The 20453-nt window shown below is 37.3% G+C and overlaps 1 non-coding gene across 1 annotated transcript; it reads right to left on the bottom strand.

Annotated features, from left to right (window-relative positions):
- Window positions 1–18332: 18332 nt before the first annotated feature.
- Window positions 18333–18452, bottom strand: LOC143439877 (5S ribosomal RNA). The gene has a single exon (XR_013107884.1). It is a non-coding gene; the product is annotated as a 5S ribosomal RNA (ribosomal RNA).
- Window positions 18453–20453: the final 2001 nt, after the last annotated feature.

Genomic DNA, 20453 nt, shown 5'->3' with positions numbered 1-20453 from the left:
ACTGGGCTGGGTCAATAGCCTGGTTTAGAAAGGCAGGACTACCCCTGGGAAAGTCAGTCTCTTTAAGTTATGCTAAAGAGACATGTAGAATAGTTCTCTCTTCAATGAGATAGTGTACTTCTCCTTTCCAGAATTTCTGCCTCATAATTAGCACCTTCACAAATCTGCCTGCTGTTTTGAATTACCCAGAAAAGCATATGGCTTACTTTTCTTCCTTTTAGCTCTGCTGTAAACATTTTTCCCTCCTAACACTTTGGACTTCCTGACTCTTTCTCTAAAGCCTTTTTTTTTTCTGCCATGTGGTTGCATGTCTGCCATATGGTGGGCTAACCTCCATGCTGGCTTCACTCAATCAGAATGCCTCCCTGCGCCTACCCATCCCTTCTCTATTCCTTTCTGGGCAGCTGATGACTTTTACAGCTTGCTTGTCCTAGGTTTTTCTTTTAAATGACAAATTGTCTTTTATCAATTAGACCAAGAAGAAATAGGTATAGCACAAAACCAGTATGCCATTATGCTATGAGATAATTTTTTATTTGTCCCCAAATTTTTAATATATGTATGTATCAGTCAAAATGACAAATCATTGTGAGACGAAATGTGAGTATATAATATTTGAAAACATGTCATGGATTGAAAAAAATATGGCTTTCCTTTTCAAAAATATTCTTCCAATAATTATCCTGCAAGCTATTACATCTCCAGATTTCTAAGTAAGGAACAAAAGGATTCAAGATGCAGCAAAATAATCTACATTCAGAACATTGTCAAAATTGTCAGGAGCTATGAGCTATATCCACATGCTTTACAAGAAAAATAGCAATTAAAAAAAAAATCTCATTTGTAGAATTTACCTAACATTGTCTTTCAGTTATAATGCCTTTGTTTTCTCTCCCTTGTCTTAATTTTGTTAGTTATTCTTTTTTTTTTTTTTTTTGGTTTTTCGAGACAGGGTTTCTCTGTGTAGCCCTGGCTGTCCTGGAACTCACTCTGTAGACCAGTCTGGCCTCAAACTCAATAATCTGTCTGCCTCTGCCTCCCAAGTGCTGGGATTAAAGGCGTGCGCCATCGCTGCCTGGCTGTTATTTATTCTTAATAAAAGGGAAGGCTAAGGAGAAGTAGGATCTGCTAGAAAGTATAATGCAGTGTGTTCAACAGGACTGCATTTTATTACCCTCAAGATCTCCTGTGTAAAAGTTGACAGAAATGTCTCCTTCCATTCAAGTGAAAGAAACAAAATGAACTGTTTGTAAAAAATGAAAGGAAAAAATTAGCAGAGTAGAAGAATGGTCTCTAATTTTGATTAATACTGTGCCTGTTAAAATGCAGCTGTGTTGGCCCAGTAAGAGCAGAAGAAGAGAGAAGGGTATATTTAGAGAATTCACATAGGTAAGGTAGGAATGAGGAAGAAGAACTCCATATGGGAATATGGGCCTCCAAATGTCATATCTTGCAATCAACTCCTGAATTATAGAGCTGCGTATGAGTGGGCCTCATTAACTGGACATCTGAGAATAGGCAACTCTGACTCAGGAAAGCTCACAATGAGGAAATAAGACGTTCATCAGTATGAGAAGATGTCTCTCTCCCTACCTCCCCACTCCCTCCTTCTCTCTCTTTATATTCTGACTTGAGAGAGGGAGTGAAAGATAGTGAAAGCCAGGCACTACAATATGGTAGAACCACAAGGTGAGTGTGCATGGGGTGGGGTTGGGGGCTAGGAAAGGCAAGAGCTGTGTATTATATGTGAAGCAGTTTAAAAGGAAGCAGGACTGATTCCTATACACGGTAGAAATCTCTAAAATGAAAAATGACTGAAATATAGAAATTATTCAAGAGGAAAGAGGTTTGACATTGCCTCATTTGATAGCCATCATTCGGCAAAACTGTTCCTTTTATATCTCAATAGTTGAGGCCCCTTTATAAACTATATGGTGTTTATTTCCATGGGAAGCCTCTGTGGCTCTTGGGGAGAGGAGAAACCAATTCCTTCTGTTACTGATGCTGAAAACAATTGCTAACGGTAAATTCTGCATTCAGGGAACAATCTTTAAAAGGTGCTCATTAGCAGTTGATATGAAGTGTTAGTGCTTTTCTAATGTAGGTTCATTTAGAACTATTTTTACTTAATGAACCCTGCAAAGCTGTAATGAAGCAACGGCAAGCATGGCTGTGACATTTCAGTTCTCTTAGACAAGATTCGATACCACCCAAAGTTGGATTGCAAACAGTGGTTTCCTGTCCTACAGTAGGATGTTAGCAATTTCAAGATTGGTAAATTTAACCACAATTAGGGAGTCGGAAAGCAACTTCTCTTATTTAATTTTTTTTTTTTTTTTTTTTTTACAATTTCTGATGTCTTGTGATGGCTGTCAGTTTGATAGACTCTAGAATCACTTGGTAGATGCGTCTCTGAGCGTGTTTGTCAGAGATTGTCTTTATTGTTTTTATATTAACTAATTGTGGGTACGACCCTTTTCTGAACAGGAGATCATGCAATCTATAAAGGACTGAGATCTGGCTGGCTAGTGTGAGCATCTCCCTAAAGCTCCTGTTGTTATACCTTTAGTATGATGATTATAACCTGGAGCCATGAATCGAAATAAATTGTTCCTCTAGTCATCTGTTTTAGTTGAAATCTTTTCTCTGAGAAGAAAAGACATTAAGAGAAGTCTTAGAGTTTCTGCTCAGGTTAGGTAGGATTTGCTGGTTTCAATTTTAGAGGCCACCCTAACAATTTAAAAAACATTAATATTCTTTGTTGTAAATACTAATCTGTATATGAGTGTTTAGCTATATAAAAATAAAGAAAGAAAAAAAAAGGAAGGAAGAAAGGAAAAAAAGAAAAAGCAGGAAAAGGTCTACTTTAAAGTCCTTTTGCACTAAAATATATTGGCAAAAAGCAAGAGTTTGAAGTGAACTGATCCAAATCTATAGTTACCTAGAAGTTCAGCCTCCACTTTCTGCCTAGCTATTGGCAGTCAGATCTTTATTACAACAAATCAGATACAATTCTAGATGGCCTTAGGCAGGTGAGGAAAAAAATGGATATTTACAAAATATGGCTGGAGATGGGCCATAGAAATAACAATACCAAGATCCTGACAGTATTGAGCTACCTGCTAGTACAAAATTAACAGTTGAATATACGGAGACACACCTTCACATAGTGTACCCCAATAGCCAATGTTACCTCTTTGGAAGTTGGTAGATAAGTAACAAAGCAGAAGATAGAACAGCAGACTGTGGTAGTTTCTACCTCTGACAGTTTTCTTGACTGCTGAGGAAGGGATGACTTGATTGGAGAGGCAAAGAAAGGTGGACATATTTTAAATGGTAGCATAAATACAAGTAGGGCTTCTAATATTGAGTGTATCTTCCTTTGAATGTATGAAGAACAAGACAGCAAGGCAACAGAGATACAGATTCATAGTAAGCATCCATTGTAGCAAGATCCAGACATTTCCTGACTCTTGTTTAACATTAGATACTTTGGTTTCATTGGGTTCTATTATGCATAAAGAAGATACACATTGATTTAAAGTTAAATCTCATCTATTTAAAAAGGCAGGAGAATAATGCCAGAAAACAAAAAAAGGCAAGAAAACACACTTAGCTTTGAAATGGTTATTCTGCTTATAAGCAGATGCATATTTGGATGAAGAATTTATTCCCCCACCCCACCCCAAATATTCTACAAATAAATAACTCAAATTTTCACTTGTATGGATTATTTTGTTTCCAAATTACATAAATGATTATTGCTTCTCAGAAAGGCTTTCTAAAGACAACAGAGGATGACAGTAATTCTGATCCTTTAAAAACGGAAAACTGTTGCTGATAGTAATAAAGTACACACTTCCTGTTTGCCATCTTCCCTGTCATTATTCTGATATATACATAGGCCATTAATGTACCTACCCTGACTCTGACACTCAGAAAAATGGGAGGAATGACTGAAGAGTGTCCTTCTTAGGTCATATTTTAACATAAGTGGTTAATCCATATCTAACAAAGCATTTGCTATGCTGAGTTATAGTGGTTTGTATGTGTTTACTATGCTTTTTGAGAATTAGTGGCCACTCATATAGTTTTTTTTTTTTTTTTTTTTTTTATAGTTTTAAATAGTAAGTGTAGGGCTGGAGAGATAGCTCAGTGGTTAAGGGCACTGGCTGCTCTTCCACAAGTCCTGAGTCCAATTCTCAACACCTCCATTGCAGTTCACAACCACTACAGGATCTGATATCCCATGGGATTCTGTGCTCTCTTTTGGTGTGCAGATGTACATGTAAAAACAGCACCCATATACATAAATATATAAACAAGTAATTTTTAAGAGGGGAAGCCTTTAAAACATAGTTAAATCCTGAGGACATCTCTTTTGTAGGTAGAAAGTTATAGTCTTATGAATAAGGTTTCATGCAGTGGTGGTTCTATGTACTGTGTAGCATCCTCCTGTAAGAGTGTTACAGGATATTTGATCACACTGAACCACAAGATTGTGTTATTTATTGGAAAAACCTGTTTTTAGTTGTGTGGCTCAGCCCTAGCATACAATTTTAATCTAAGAGCTTTGTGTTTATTTTAAACAGGATTAAACAAAGTCAAGGATAGAGAGATAAACAGGAAGTAGAAGGGTGGAATATTGAGTTTGAGGGGAAGTCTGGAGTATGGATAGAAAGATGCACAGGAAGAAGAAGGAAGGGATATTGAGTTAGGAATTTTAGACAAGGCATGGAGGAAAATGGCTTTTGGTGATATCAGATGTGAAGGAAGGTCATCTGAGTGCTTTCTCTGCCTCTATCAAATAGCAAGCTTTCACCCTAGCATCTGGCTACTGTGTCTTTATTGGTAAAAACCAAATAATTGAGATTTTGCTTAAAAATAATATGTGGTACTCTATGTGGTACAACCTCATAGACAGAGAAATCATACCAGTTCTGGATAAACTGAGACATCGTCAGATTTGGCCAGTCACCTAGGAAGCCCTCAAGGAGAGAGTTAAGAATGGGAAATACCATAATACAAGGCATTAGAAGCCTGTATAGTACTACTTTAGATGGCTGGAAGAAGCAGAAAATGAAAACCTAAATGACTTGAGTGGCTCAATAACAACTCTTTAGAGATATAGGTAAATAAAAAATGTGAAATGTGGATTGATTAAAATATAAGCCTTAGAAAGGCTTATAAATGAAAATAAGAAAAATACTCAGACACAGACAGAGGAATTTGGACAAGAACCTGCTGTGAAATCACATAATTAAAGTGAAGAGGGATGGCCCAAGATTTTTAGAAAACCAACTTTAGTTTATCCAGTAAACATATAAGACCTACCAGGAGATGATAGACAACCCCAAGGTTACAAAGAAATTAAATATAATCCTATAGACAAAATAGATTTGGGATTTAAGGAGGCAGCTAGTGCATTCACCTTATGTGAAACATATATTAAATTTGTGGGCAACTCAGAACAGAATGATTCCCCAAGACTAGAAAGATTTGGCAACAGCAGTATTGGGAGCTAGTCCTCAGTTATAAATGCTGAACATGGTAGAAAGAGGAAACTAGAGCCATAGAACTATGATATAAAGATAGAGGTATTACTGTTTCCCAGGATCAGTTGTTAGTGGAAGGTCAATATTTTGAGTTACAAAGCCAGATAAATGATAATTGGTGCTATCTCATTTAGAAGTCTTAAATGCTTGGTACAAGGTTGAAGAATTACTGGGCAGTGGTGGTGCACACCTTTAATCTGGGCACTTGGGAGGCAGAGGTAGGCAGATTTCTGAGTTCGAGGCTGGCCTGGACTACAGAGTGGGTTCCAGGACAGCCAGAGATACACAGAGAAAACCTTGTCTTGGCAAACAAAACAAAACAAAACAAAACAAAACAAAACAAAACAAAACAAAACAACACAAAACAAAACGAAACAAAACAAAAACAAAAACAAAATGAACAAAAAAGGTTGAAGAATCATGAAAGAGAGGTTTGAGTCATTTACTAAAATTATACAAGACCCAATGTAAACCTTCACTTTTTTTTTAAATTCAAAGATTGACTTCAGCTATAAATAAATAGAATAGTATCAGATTCAGGAGTCAGAAAAATACTAATAGAATATTTGGCTTTCGAAAATGCTACTTTATAATGCAAAAGGGTGATTAGACTTAACAGAAAAAATTAGACTTAAGAAAAAATCGGCATCAATAGATGAATGGATTAGAAATATGGATGATATTGGGTCTCATGTTACTACTGATGAGACTCTGATAGAAAAAGCATTTTCTACAAGTTTTAAGAAAAATCAAAATGTCAAATGTTATAATTGTGGTAAGCAAGGTCATTTGAAAGGGGATATAAATAAAGCATTCCTAGAAACAATGTCTTTTCTAGAGATTATCTACAAGGGAGTATGCACGAAGTGTGGCAAAGGCCAGAATTGGACCAATGAATTGCAGAACAACAAGAGAGAAACAAGATAATTCTTTGCCTTTGGGAAGCATCCTAAGGGATGTCCTGCAGGCCCCCAAATCAAATTTGTTTCAAATGTTCCCTCTCAGCATCAGATAAACGCATTCACAGAGCAATTAAAAGATTTAATACCTGTTGATAAAAACAGCACTGCCCTGAATATAATCAGGGTCCAATAGCTTCAATAGATAAAACAAAAAATTCAAGTGAGATAGACAACTGGTATTTTGGCAAACTGTCATAAGTTATCAGAGACCAAAGCTAGACATTGGTCTAAATAAATGACATTGAAATTGAAGCTTTAGTAGACACAGGAACAAATGTTGTCAAGGACCAAGCTTGGTTTGGAGAGGTGTTTTGAGAGAAGGGTTTTCTGAAAGTGGCAAAAACAAATGACTTGAAGTCAAATGGTGAGCTTAAAAGACCCCCATGGAGGGGAGATCCTCACTCAAGTCTTGGGATATCACGGCCACCCAATAACTCACAAGACACTGAACTCGATGCAAGCACAAGAGGTTTATTTCAAGATCAGAATCAGCATGCTGAGACTGAGACTCCAAGGAGTGTCGGCCTTGAGGGAGGGAAGTACAGGGTATTTAAAGGAAAAAAAAAAAAAAACCCCACAAACCAGGGGAGTTGAGGGGGTAACCAATGAAGAATATCTTTCCATTCCCTACCTCCTCTGTACTGAAATGTATCTCTGTGCTTTGGGCCTTCCCCACCTGCAGGTGGGTTCTCTTCCCTGAGGTCTGAGGAATGTTAATCAGCCACTCCCTTCCTCTCCTGAATGTTAATCCAGCAAGTGTCCTCTGACATAGGAACAATGTACTCCTCCAGGAATGCTGAATGCATCCGGGGGCAGTGAATTCTAAGACCTAAAAAAAAATCTCACATTTAGTTCTGCTTTCTTTGTGGTACTAGTGAACTGGCTGGCCTACATTTTTGGCTCAGGTCTAGGGATCATAAAAACTTTCCATACTTTTCATAAGTTTTCTATATCTTTCAGGTTCAAGCTGGCAGCTCATGTTTGCTCAAGATGGCTCTCTGTACAGCTCTCTGTAGTCTGCTTAAGACAGCTTTTTAGATTACTCTCTGTGTTTTACTCTGCTCTAGACAGCTTTTTCTTGCTATTCCAAACAAACAAACAAACACCCCCAAAACAACAACAACAAAACAACAACAACAACAACAAAAACAACAACAATAAAAACCAACCTCTTTGGTTGAGACAGATCCCTAGGTAGTAAAAATCCTAAATATTCTCTGGAAAGCTCATGGGTTTTCTGACCAAAGTCAGAAAAGCTGCTATAAAAAATTCTTGAATCTTCTGACCACATCAGAAATCTTGTTAGAAAGAATTCTAAAAGAACTGTGGCTACATCTGTGAAGTAAGAAAATCTGTCAAAGCAAGGGATGGTTAGTGCATCATCCAGCCAGAGAGATCAAAGTATTTTTGGAAACTTTGGTGGTGCTTTTGGAAGTTGTTGGGTTTGTTTGTTTGTTTTGTATCAATGACAATTTTGGTCAAAGTGAAAATTTCAGTGGTCATTGTGCTGGTTTTGATGGCATCTGTGGTGGTGGATATGATGACAGTAGGAATGACTATAATGTATTTGGTAATGATCATGGCTATGAAGAGGTGGATCTGGTTACTCTGGAGGAAGCAGAGGGTGTGGAAGTAGTGGACAGGGTTATGTAAACCAGAGCAGTGGCTATGGCAAAAGTGGAAGCTATGACAGCTATAGCAATAGGAGGCAGAGGAGGCTTTAGGAAGCTACAATGATTTTGGCAATTACAACAATCAGTCTTGAAATTTTGGACCCATGAATGGAGGAACTTGAAAGGCAGGAGCTCTGGCCCTTATGATGCTGGAGGCCAGGATTTTGCTAAACAAAGAAACCAAGGAAGTTCAAGCAGCAGCAGGAGCTATGGCAATGACCAGAGGTTCTAATTACATGTGGAAAATAAATTGTAGCATGAGAGGGGAGCCAGAAAAGTGACTGGGAAGCTATAGGTTACAACAGATTTATGAACTCAGCCAAGCACAGTGATTGTAGGGCCTAGCTGGTACAAAGAAGACACACCTTCAGACAATACTCATATGCATAGGTAAAACCTCCAGGACTGTTATTTGTATCTAATTGATAAAAGATTGTTTTTGTTTCTGTATGTGGAAACTGTAAAGCAATCAAACAAAGAATTTTACTGTAATCCATTTTCTCTTATGATGAGGATTGCTAAGTGTAATAGTCTGATCATGGTGCTCAATAAATGTGGAGAAAGAGAAAGAGAGAGAGAGAGAGAGAGAGAGAGAGAGAGAGAGAGAGAGAGTCAAAGAGACAGAGACAGACAGCGAGATGATAAGTATAGTATGTATTTGTTTATATATGGATACTAGACCTCTAATACTCGATAACCAAGTTAAAATCCATATTCCCAGAGAAGTTAGTCATAGATGAAGGGACTGGAGTTGAAGCATGAATCTCCCTAGGAATGAGAAAGAGAACAGGTTTTATGTTTTGTTTGCTTTGCTTTTTTGCTTTGTTTTTTTAGATGGACTGGAACCAGGGTTGTGAGTCATAACAATGGGAGGATCTGGTGGGAAGAGAAAGGGGAGATGGAATTGAGGAAGGAATGTGGGTAGAGACAGCTGGAATTCAAGGGGGGTGGTTTGGAAATCTAGTGTAATAGAAATGTCCTATAACATATGAATGCAAACCTAATGAAGCTTCCAAATAATTAGGTTGGTCATCTCTTTTCACCAAATGAAGCTTCTAGTACCAGGACAGAATTTTATTAAACTTTATTGTTGGACAAAAGGGCCCTTTAGAAATTCCCAAACAACACATACTTTTGCCAAGACTATAGGTAGTTCTCCACAAACCAACAATAAGTGCCCACCAATGAAGACAACACCAACACAACTTATTGAACACGGAGCTGTTGGGTTGAGCTGGTGCCCTTCTACCCTATGTTCAAGTGTCTTTTGTAGAGACTACTCTACAGACTACTGTGATAGTTTGTATATGCTTGGCCCATCGAGTGGCAACATTAAGAGGTGTGACCTTGATGGAGTACCTGTTTTCACAGTGGGGATGGACTTAAATACCTTCAACCTAGCTGCCTGGGGGCCAGTCTTCCACTAATATCCTTCAGATATAGAACACTCAGATCTGCCTGCATCATACCTTTCTAGATGCTGCCTTCTCCCACCTTGATTATGGACTTAAGGAACCCTAAAGGCTTCTTCCAGCCCCACACCCTCCTTACAGCTCCCCCCTCCCACCTGGGATCAAGGCTAGGCCAAGTTCTATTTTTCACCCACAGGAACATTCTTGAGTAAAAATTCTCAGAAACACACACACACACACACACACACACACACACACACACACACACACACACACACAGAGAGAGAGAGAGAGAATGAACTGACTTATAGTCATTTGACTCTCTGGAAAGTCCCAGGTAGAGTTCAAATGCATGTCATGCTTGCTAGCCAATAGATTTAAAGGTAAATATGCTTAGCAAATAAGTTTGAACTGTAACCTTGCTGATGTAACCTGTGCCACTAAAAAGTATAAAAACGTCCTGTAATTGTCATTCAGGGTTGCCTTCTAGTCACTCTCCTTGAGGGACTAATTGAAGGCAGACCCCCACCAGGCTGGAAAATAAGCCTCTTGCTTTTGCATCGATTTGCATCTCAGTTTCTCACTTGGGGGCATATTGAATTAAGTACCACTGACAGAGGATTGGGGTCTTACAGACTGAACCTCTGAACCTGTAAGCCAGCCCAATTAAATGTTGTCCTTTATAAGACTTGCCTTGGTCATGGTGTCTGTTCACAGCAGTAAAATTCTAAGTAAGACAACTACCAAAACAGAAATATAAACACCAACTGAGTACCCAAACCTTTGATCTACTATCTGTCCTACCATTGGAGGGTAATGGTAGTATAAAACTTGTGGGAGTAACCAACCAATGTCTAATTTGATTCATGGCCCAATTCATGATATGGAACTCATACCCAACGCTGCTTCAGTGACATAGTACCAGAGTCTAGATAGCCCAGAGATGTAAATAAAGCCAAATACTACTGATCTAAACAAGTAAAGTAGAAAAATGACACCTAACAATACTTTGCTTTATACTCATAGTTTGGAGCATTATTCAGCTATCACCAGAAAAACATTGTCTGTAGCATTTGGGAGTATGACCAATCCAGCTCAGTCAGTCAACAGGCTCAAGGGAGGGAGAGAGGATTACAGAAAGAAAAGACAATTAGACAACATAACATGACTCAAGCAAGTACTGAAGCTTAAACAGGTTAATTTTTTCCTAGTCTGCTTTTATATGGTATAAAAATAGGGTCAATTCTTAGACCAATGACAAAGTAGTCAAACAAGGCATTAACCAAAGTAATCAAACAAGCCAATAAACAAAGTCCCATAGTCCCTGTACCTAGGGGCTTATCAGGATCACTAAGATAACAGGAATACCATACATTCCTTTGCTGTGTTTACCTTGAGCTTTGTATTATCCAAAATGTAAATATTTTTATCTCAGTCTATTCCCTTCTTTTCCTAGCCCAAAGTAAATATTCTTGACAATATCCTAGAAGTGGCATCAAGGGCTCTCCTCAGGAACTGAGAAATGTAAGCTGAGACCCAGAAACATAAGCTTAAGCAGAGAACCATATCCCAAGGCGAAACGCATCCTGCCAGCTGCAGCTGCTGGGAGTCACCAATCCTGCTGTATTCTTTTCTGCACTCAGGAGATACCGTTTCCCAGCAAGCCTCCCACCAAAATGGCCCTTGGGATTCACGTAGCACTGTTTCTGGAAATACCACAAATAGTACTAATCATTACTCTTCTGTAGAAGCAGTTAATTAACAGTCAACAGACACTGCTCATGACCAGATATTCTCCAGATGGCTGGGTCAGAACCATTGTGGCCTTGGCGCCTAAAACAAACCAGTCATTTTAAAAGTCAACTTCCCCATAAACCTCTTACCCAGTCATATAATGCCAAAGCTTAGAAACTCCTGCTTGTGATTTTTTTTTTTTCCTTTAAAAACCCCTAACCTTAGATCCCGGGGTTGCTTTCCTACTCTGTTGCAGCAGGAAGGTTTGTGGCCTAAACGCTCGAGCTTGAATAAAGACTCTCATGTGCTTGCATCAGAATTGTGGTTCCTGGTGGTCTCTTTGTGGTTTTTGCAATCTGGGCACAACAGAACAAGTATAGAGACCCACAGCAAAACACTCCACACACATACATGGAGCAAGAAACCTTGGGACACATAACTAACCTGTATGTCTCCATCAAATATCTTGCCAAAGAGCTCAGGAAACCCTGTCGAAGACCATTCTGAAGGAATGGAAAAGATAGAGGAGACAGAGGACATCAGGAAAACAAGGTCCTCTAAAGCAACTTAGCAAAGCTGATATAAACTTATAGAGACTAAAGCAGCAATCACAGGGCCTACCTGGGCCTGTCCTAGTTCCTCAGCATTTATGCGGAAGAGTTCAGTTAGTACCTTTATATTACTCTTGAAGGTGTATATGAGTGGATCTCTGATTCTTGCGCCTTCTCTTGGAGCGCTTTTATTTTTCTGTTGTTTTGTCTAACTTTGACATGATGGTTTTTGTCTTATCATATTATTTTATTTTGTTACTGTTGTATCTGTTTGTTTCTAATAAGAGACAGAAAGATAATGGATATGGATGCAAGAGGTGGTGTGGAAGAATTGGACTGGAAGGATGAAAACTGTTCAGATTATACTGTATGAGAAAATAATCTGTGCTTAATAAAAAAGGAAAAAAGATAATAAAAACTGTGTGTGTGTGTGTGTGTGTGTGTGTGTGTGTGTGTACACGTGCGCGCACATGCCTGCATGTGTGTCCTTGTATTGTTCTTGTGTTGTGAGTGTGGTTATGCATGGAGGCAGTAGAAATGTAGAGTGTCTTACTCAATTTATTCTCCATTTTATAGGTTTTAATGAAGGATCTGTCACTGAGCATGGGGCTTTCTGCTTGCATAAAGTATCTGTCTAGAAAGCCTTGTGATCCTGCACAGTGGTGCTTAGATTACAAGCACCACAAAAAGGTTTTTCTTAGGGTATTGAGTATACTAATTTACGTCCTCACGATTTCCTGGTAGGTAAACACTTTACCAAGTGAGCAGCCCCCATGTGTTTATCCTTTAATCTTCTTTTTTAAAAACAGGGAAGACACAGTCACCATTGTAGACATTTTGAGGATATCCCTGTGTTAAATGGGAATAGAGATGAACTCAATTCATCTCTATTCTCCTTCATTAACACAGGAAAGTTGGTAATCTTTGCAATTTAACCTATGAGGAAAAGGGTGTTGATTCAGATCTAAAAACCTGTTTTCCTGTGATCCATTCTGTTGTGATCTTTGACCCACTACTTAATCCTGTGTGTCTTTAAGATGGGCTATATATACCAACCAGAATGAGGTAGTGGTACCTATTGGCTGAAAAAAACCATCTTTCTCAAGCAGCAGTTTACTTGAAAAGCAATATGTAATAGTTATTTTAAAATTAAAACAAACAGTATAGTATGTTGAATTAATTATTAATTAATAAATCCCAGTGTGAGGTTTGCTACCTGCCTCAATGGTTTATGTTCCTGAATGAAACACACACACACCCAGCCATTATGTTTTAATGTGTCTTACATATCATAATAACTGGGCAGCTGCCTAGCCTCCATGGTGCTAGAATCTATGTCCCACAAATAATTCCAAGTTACTACTTACTATATTCTATGTTGTACCAAGACTCCTCAAGACCCAGTTGGACAGCCCTCTGGGCCAAGCTCTCCAGGGATCCTTCACATGACAGCTATGTCTCTCTGTCCTACACTCCTTTCAGGCATGGTGTCCTTCCTCTTCTCCACATTCTCCCAGAATTGCTGATCTCTCTCTCTTCTCTTTCCTCCCAGTCCCAAGCTTGGGAATCCTAAAATCCTGCCTTTGTTTGTCCTCCCCAGCTATTGGCTACTGGCATCTTTATTTACCAATCAGAACAACTGGAGGCAGGTTTCCAAAAGCTATGTGTAGAACTTCTTGTGCAAACAGTTTTTGGAAAACATAATTAGCATTCGTGATACAAGCAATTACAATGGCATTTAATAAATTTATGTGTATGAAAGGCAGGCAGTGGTGGAGGTAGTAGCAGCAGCTCCTTGAATCGCAGCAGTTGGGACAGCTGGGGATTTTTTTACTTGAAGGCCAACGTCGTCTACGGAGTTAAGTTCCAGGACAGTCAGGGCTACACAATGAAACCCATTCTTGAAAAGTCAAAAAATTATGATAAAAATACCCTACCCTCTCTGGCTAAGAAATGTGATATCTTCCTGTGTCCTAGAATAGCAAGTTAACTTTACTTTTGTTTTCTTAAAAGTATTTTGAAGCAAGTTTAAATAGTATTAGTTTAGTTCTTGTTTTTTTTATTTATTCCTAGCTACTTAATTTTAGAAACCTTGTTCATTTTTTTTTTAAACTGACTAAATATGGTATAAAGTGATGGTTTTCTATATGCATACTTTGTGGAATGACTGAGTGAAACTAATTAGCAAGAATTGGCTTCTAGGTTTATTTTGTGGTGTGAACATTTAACAATCACTATTAATAATTTGTAGACCTGCAATGCATTGTTATTAACTATAGTCATCACATTATGGGACACAAGCCCTGAATTCATTTCTCTGACTGATAGGATTCTAACCCCTTATTTCCACATTTGCAACCAACATTTAACACTTCATTTTTTATTTTTTCAGGTTTTCATTTAAATATTTTTCGTGCAATGCATTTTGATATTATTCCTTTGCATCTCACAACTCTTTGAGGTACTCAGCACCTCCTGACCCACCAAAATTTATCTTCTTTATCTCTTCCACTCTTTCAAGAAAACAAAACTAAAACAGCTATTTTATGTGCTTGAATTTCACCATACCTGAATTTTATGTGTTTTTATTTATGTCTGAATACTATTTTATTGCTTTGATGCATATAATATTTCTATATTTATTTATCCATTGATAGATGCTTTGGTTCATTACGTATCTTAATTTGATAAATATTGCTATAACAGACATGGGAGCACATTATCATTTTAGCATATTGATTTCAATTCCTTTGCCAATATATGCAATAGGGAGATTGCTGGATTATATATCTATGTCTTTTATGAGGACCTTACATACTTTTTCTATGATATCTGTGCTAAGTTGCATATCCACCAACAATAGATAAGAATTCCCTCTTCAACATGTCCTCACCTCCAATTACCTATCTCCTTGATAATGGCCACTCTTGCTGGAGTAAAATAATTTTTTTACTGTAGTTTTTAGTTTTGCTTTTCTTACAAGAAATGATGCTGAGAATATCCATGTTTGTTGCTTATTTATGTTGTCTTTTTCTTGGAGAAATTTCTGTTAAATCTGTCAGTCATTTATCAATTGGTTTGTTTTCTAACTATTAAATTAAGTGTGTTATATGATTGGCCATTAACCTTGTGTTGGATGAATGGTTTCTAAATATTTTCTCTCATTGCATAAATTGTGCCTTCTCTCTGTTAATTGTTTCTTTTGACATCTGGGAGCCTTTTAAGTTTGATGCAATTAAGTTTGTCTAGTTGTAGTTCTGTTGCCATTCTAATCAATTTAAAAGTGTGTTTAAAATAGAAGTGTTCAGTCAACTATTATAAACACATTACATGTATAGTTTAATTATATATATTCATATATATGTAATTTAAAAATTGATTAAAAGCAATTTCAAAATGAAGAGAGCCTTCAATGTTACTAGCTACATTGCTGGTATGCATTTATTTTTCTATACACTGGATAGTGATACTGAGCCACATCATTTTAGGAGGTTCTTTTGAATGAACTGCTGAAGTATTGTACAGAATGCATCTTAGTACTTTGAATACTGATGCCTTGGTTTAAAAAAAAAATCTGTCAGTTTTTGATATTTTACTCTCAGGAAGGATCTTGCAGAATTCTTGGCATGTGTGTTTTACCATGTGGAAAATGAATTGCTAAAGGGTTTAAAGCAGGAAGGTCATCATGTGTTCACATTAGACAAATAACAAGTGGAGGACTTGGCACAAGGAATGGAATCTAGGGATACAAAGATCTGGTAGGAGATACCCTTTACAGTTTGAGGATGGAGGATTGTTTAAGATATTAATTTATATGATTTTACTTTAATAATGTAAAATCATGTAGACATTCAAACTTAGGCTCAAGAACATGAAGAATGTGGGATATCATAGACAGGGTTAACAAGGAAGATTTTCCCAGGTATGGCACCCAGAGGTTAAAAGTGAAGATCTCTGACTAGTTCTAACTATTGCATTTTGAAGGCCTAATCAATTCTGTCCTATAAAGTTTCTGACCACTTGCCTGGCCAATGAATGCAGCTAGTGCTTTAAATTACATGGGACTGTCAGCTTTTCTTTGTGTTCTCAAGTGGCTAGATTGCTAATGACAATAGAGAAGATAAAAATTTCTTTCTAATTAGCAAAGGAAGATTTAAAATTCTTCTATTAACATCTCAAATCCTTGTATATTTTAGAAATGTATAGTCTGATCTTTAAAAGCGCTCTGGCTGCTATTCCTTATCACAGTGACTGCTACTGTAGATGGAGACTTGTCTACTATGAGAACTAAGTTAATCATTTCTAAGTCTAAAATAAGATAAGTGACTCACATGTTTAACTGAAGCTAAAAGGGAGAAGCAGATTGTATTTCACTGGAATAATATCTTAACATTGCCAATTAACCAGGAACATAATAAATAGCTATAACATTGTTTTGGAACAACACTTGTAAAAGGCACATTTTAATATTTTAGGTTCTTTTATGCATCCTGGATATAAGAATGAACTATCAAGTCTTTGGGTTAAAATAGGATAGAGGTAGAGGACTGTATTAGTGGATTTTTCTGTTGCTTTGATATTCTAACAAAAGCAATGTAATCCTTACCCTCGAAGTTTGAGGGTAAGGGAAGGATTAATATACTAGGGAAGTCAAGGCAGCAGGAACATGGAACAGCTGATGACTTTGCATCTACAGTGAAAAAATGAGTAACGAATGATCAAACAAAACTTTCTATTTTCAATGCAATTGAGTACCCAAGCCTAGAGAATGGTGCTGCCCACTTTAAGAGGAATTTTCCCACTTGCATTAACCCATCAAGATAAGCACTCACAGATATGGTCAGAGGCTAACCTAAGCAAGAAAATCTCTCTCATAAGTGTGCCTTGAGGACTGCTTCTGCTGTAGTCTTCATCCACAAACTTCTTTCATAATTTACTGTTGCAATCTTTCCCCATAATTTAGTTAAATCTATAGGAAATGGAAGGTGATGGTAAGAAGGAGTGTCAGAATATTAAGCTAAAAGGGTCATTTGGAGTTTTAAAACATGTATAATTGAATTTATTTTGAATTACAGTAATCGGGTTTCTGCCACCAGCAAATTCCAGCCCCCAGAAGCTGACAAGATCACTTATATCACAGGCCCACTTGTGCTTTTCAGATGGTGGCTGTATGAAGATTCACAGTACTTTGAAAAAGTCACTTGACTGTCTGAGTGTTTACACATTTCTGATGGAGAATTTCTAGAACCTGGGTTTCAGGCTGATTGTTTTTCTTCCTAGTGCTCAGAGGTCTTTGTGATACTCAGCGAATGAACTAGGTCAGGATGCTTTCTCACTGTGAATTCCACCATTAAAGCAGAATTTGGCTTTTTCCCCCAGAGGCTTTGAAAAGAGAAAGAAAACACTTTTTTTTAATGGGTTTAGAAATAAGACACAGAGAGAAATTCTTTCCAGATATCTTTGCTGTGTTCACTTTTCCTCAAAACAAATCATTTTGCTAAGAAAGGGGCAAGAAATAAAAGAAAGAAGAGAGTTGAGAGTTTAAATTAAAAAATAAATTTTGGCAGTTTAAAGTCTGTTCCCCATTTCTGGTAAGTACTTACTTACGCATCATTAGCTATTTGACGTGACAGATTGGGAGAAAAATTAGATCCTGGAGCATGAGCACACAGCCAATTAAACGTCAATCATAAAGGAAACGGAGCCTCTGGGTAATTGTGATTTATGGGGAAACAGGATCCAATTTACAAAATTATCTATTTAAATTTAATTATTGCACAGTGGCAAGAACACAACCTTTTAATAATATCTCATTCCTTGTTTTGATACTGTATTTCAGGAAAATCTGTAGGAAAATCTTTCTGCTATGATAACTTAGGAATCTCACATTATTGGCCTCACTTATTCTAAAACTATAACTTTGTACCTAAGCATGTACTTACAATTACTCTGGAAAGTATATGACTATGCAGAAATGAATAAAATCTAACTTTATTGTTATTAGACTTCAGTAATATTTCTGTAGTTTGTATCTTGTAAATGTCATATGCTTTTGCCTGTGTGTGTGTGTGTGTGTGTGTGTGTGTGTGTGTGTTTCACATGTAGGTGTTTGCATTGGCAAGAAAAGAGCATCAAATATCCTGAAATTGGTGTTACATGAGATTATTCATCATCCCACATAGGTGCTGGAAAGAAAGCAAATACTCTTAAACACCGATCAATTTATCTAACCCATGACTGCACATTCTTGTAAGCTATTCTCAGCTGAGTATTGTCCAATGTCTTATATTTCACATTGTATTCATCAGTATTTTGAGCATGATTACCTGCAGAAAATGTTTGGAGAACTCAGTAGAACAGCATTCTTCCCTGAAGAAGGCAGCATCTGTCCATGCTTCTCACTCTTTTTTTTTTTTTTTTTTTTTTTTTTTTTTTTTTTTTTTTTAATCTTCAGCACCCGGTATTCCCAGGCGGTCTCCCATCCAAGTACTAACCAGGCCCTGACCCTGCTTAGCTTCCGAGATCAGACGAGATCGGGCGTGTTCAGGGTGGTATGGCTGTAGACTATGCTTCTCACTCTTATGCTCTCATATTTAGCCTCCTTCATTTCTCACAGCTGCTTGTCCAGTTATCTCTTTAAATGTTTTCCTTACTCAGGAGGAGAAGGTTGACTCTTCCCAGAGAAACACAACTTCAGAGAAGATAGTTGGGACTTCAATGTATGATTCTGAAATAGAAAGGAGGGAGAAGATAAGACATAGGTGGATAAAAATATTGAAGAAGGGGAGATGTGAGGAAACAAAGAAATGATGAGGGAGGGATGAGGTGATGTACAAAGTGAGAGACAAGTGAAATATAACTAGTGGCCTTTAAACAGCTGAAGGAAAATTTGTTTTCGTCAAGAGATGAGGTGTTGTACTAGAAAAGATGACTTTTATTTAGTCATTTTCATATGGTCAATTAGACAGTGATTTGTATAAAAGTTGAGAAATATTTTGAAAAGTATCACATATAGTCTTGTAGTCGTCAGGGTTCTCTGAAGTAAAGAACTTATAAAATGAATCTCTCTCTTTCTGTCTCTGTATATATATATATATATATATATATATATATACATATACATATACATATATATGTGTATATATACACACACATAAACACACATCTGTACTTTCATATATATATATGGGTATGTTGGGAATGTGGGAAGTGAGGCCAGGCTGAACTCATTCATCAGGTAATATTCTTTCTTTATCAAGACAATAACTCCAAAAATGTTCCATAAACTTCCCAAATAGCACCACTAGCTGGGACCAAGTGTTCAGATATAAGCACTAGTGGGAGGCATTTTTCATTCACTTATCCATGGAGAACATTAAGGTTCTTTGCCATGTGTGAGAATGCAGCTAGTTTCCAATTTTGCACATATTAGATTTTACATGCCCTTACCTTAGAGAAGAGATTTAGAGCTTTAATAAAAGTTTAAGAAGGTTTGCAATATCATTTGGTGACTTTTTTCTCAGGCGTAAGCATTTTAATTTGAGGAAACTCTTTTGTATAAGTCGTCACAGAAGAACATGCATTGGTTACATTAGATAGCTTGCCAGGCATCTGAGGGTAACGGGCACCTGGGATTGTGCCAGACCCTCTCCCCCCCCCCGCCCCCGTTTTCAGGTTAGTCATAGAAATAGGTAGCAATCTGAAAATTCAACCACAGAGGACATTTGGTGACTTGATCTAGGATCCTGGAGAAACAGCCAAAACCCAGATTCTGAAATTGAAATTAGAATCTGCTTGTGGAAAGCAAGTGTCTGATGAGTTGAAAGTTAACTGTTTACCCTCTTTCTCTTTGGTTTTCCGACTCTACTTCTTTTTTAAATTAAAAATATTTCATGTATGTGCATTCTGTTTCTGTAATTTCCTACCTTCCTAAAGCCTCTCCCCCAACTTCCACTCAAATTTATAGACTCTTTTAAAATTATTATTGTTACATACATAGACATTTACATGAATACATAAGTTCAAACCAATTTCTTTTTCATATAATTATTAATATTTATTTGATATATATCTTATACACTATATTTTGATTAAATTCTTTTTCATGCTACAACTACAACTCCTCCCAAATCCGTTTCATCTCTCTACCCTCCCAACTTTATGCCTCTTTCTCTCTCTTCTTCTCTCCCCCTCTCCCCATCTCCCTGTCTCCCTGTCTCCCTCTTTCCCTCTCCACCCCCTCTCCAAAAGAATCAATTAAAAAAACAACAAAAAGCCTAAGAAAAATAAAACATAAAGGACACAAACACCAAACACCTATGGACTATATGTTTTTAGCTGCGTTCTCCTGGGTATTAGGTCTGCACTGGGGTTTAGTTGATGTACCCACTGACATTGCATTGGAGAAAACTGATTTCCCTTTTACCAGCAAGTATCAATTACAAAAGATTCTTGGTTAAGGGTGGGACTTTGAATCTGCTTTCCATTCTCAATGCTGGGATTTTGTTTTGTTTGAACCTGTGCAGATCTTGTGTATGCTGGCATAGTCTCTCTGATGTCACTGAAA

Source organism: Arvicanthis niloticus, chromosome 27 (genome assembly GCF_011762505.2).
Source record: "Arvicanthis niloticus isolate mArvNil1 chromosome 27, mArvNil1.pat.X, whole genome shotgun sequence".
Lineage (NCBI taxonomy): Eukaryota > Metazoa > Chordata > Mammalia > Rodentia > Muridae > Arvicanthis > Arvicanthis niloticus.
This window is presented reverse-complemented; position numbering and strand designations above follow the sequence as displayed.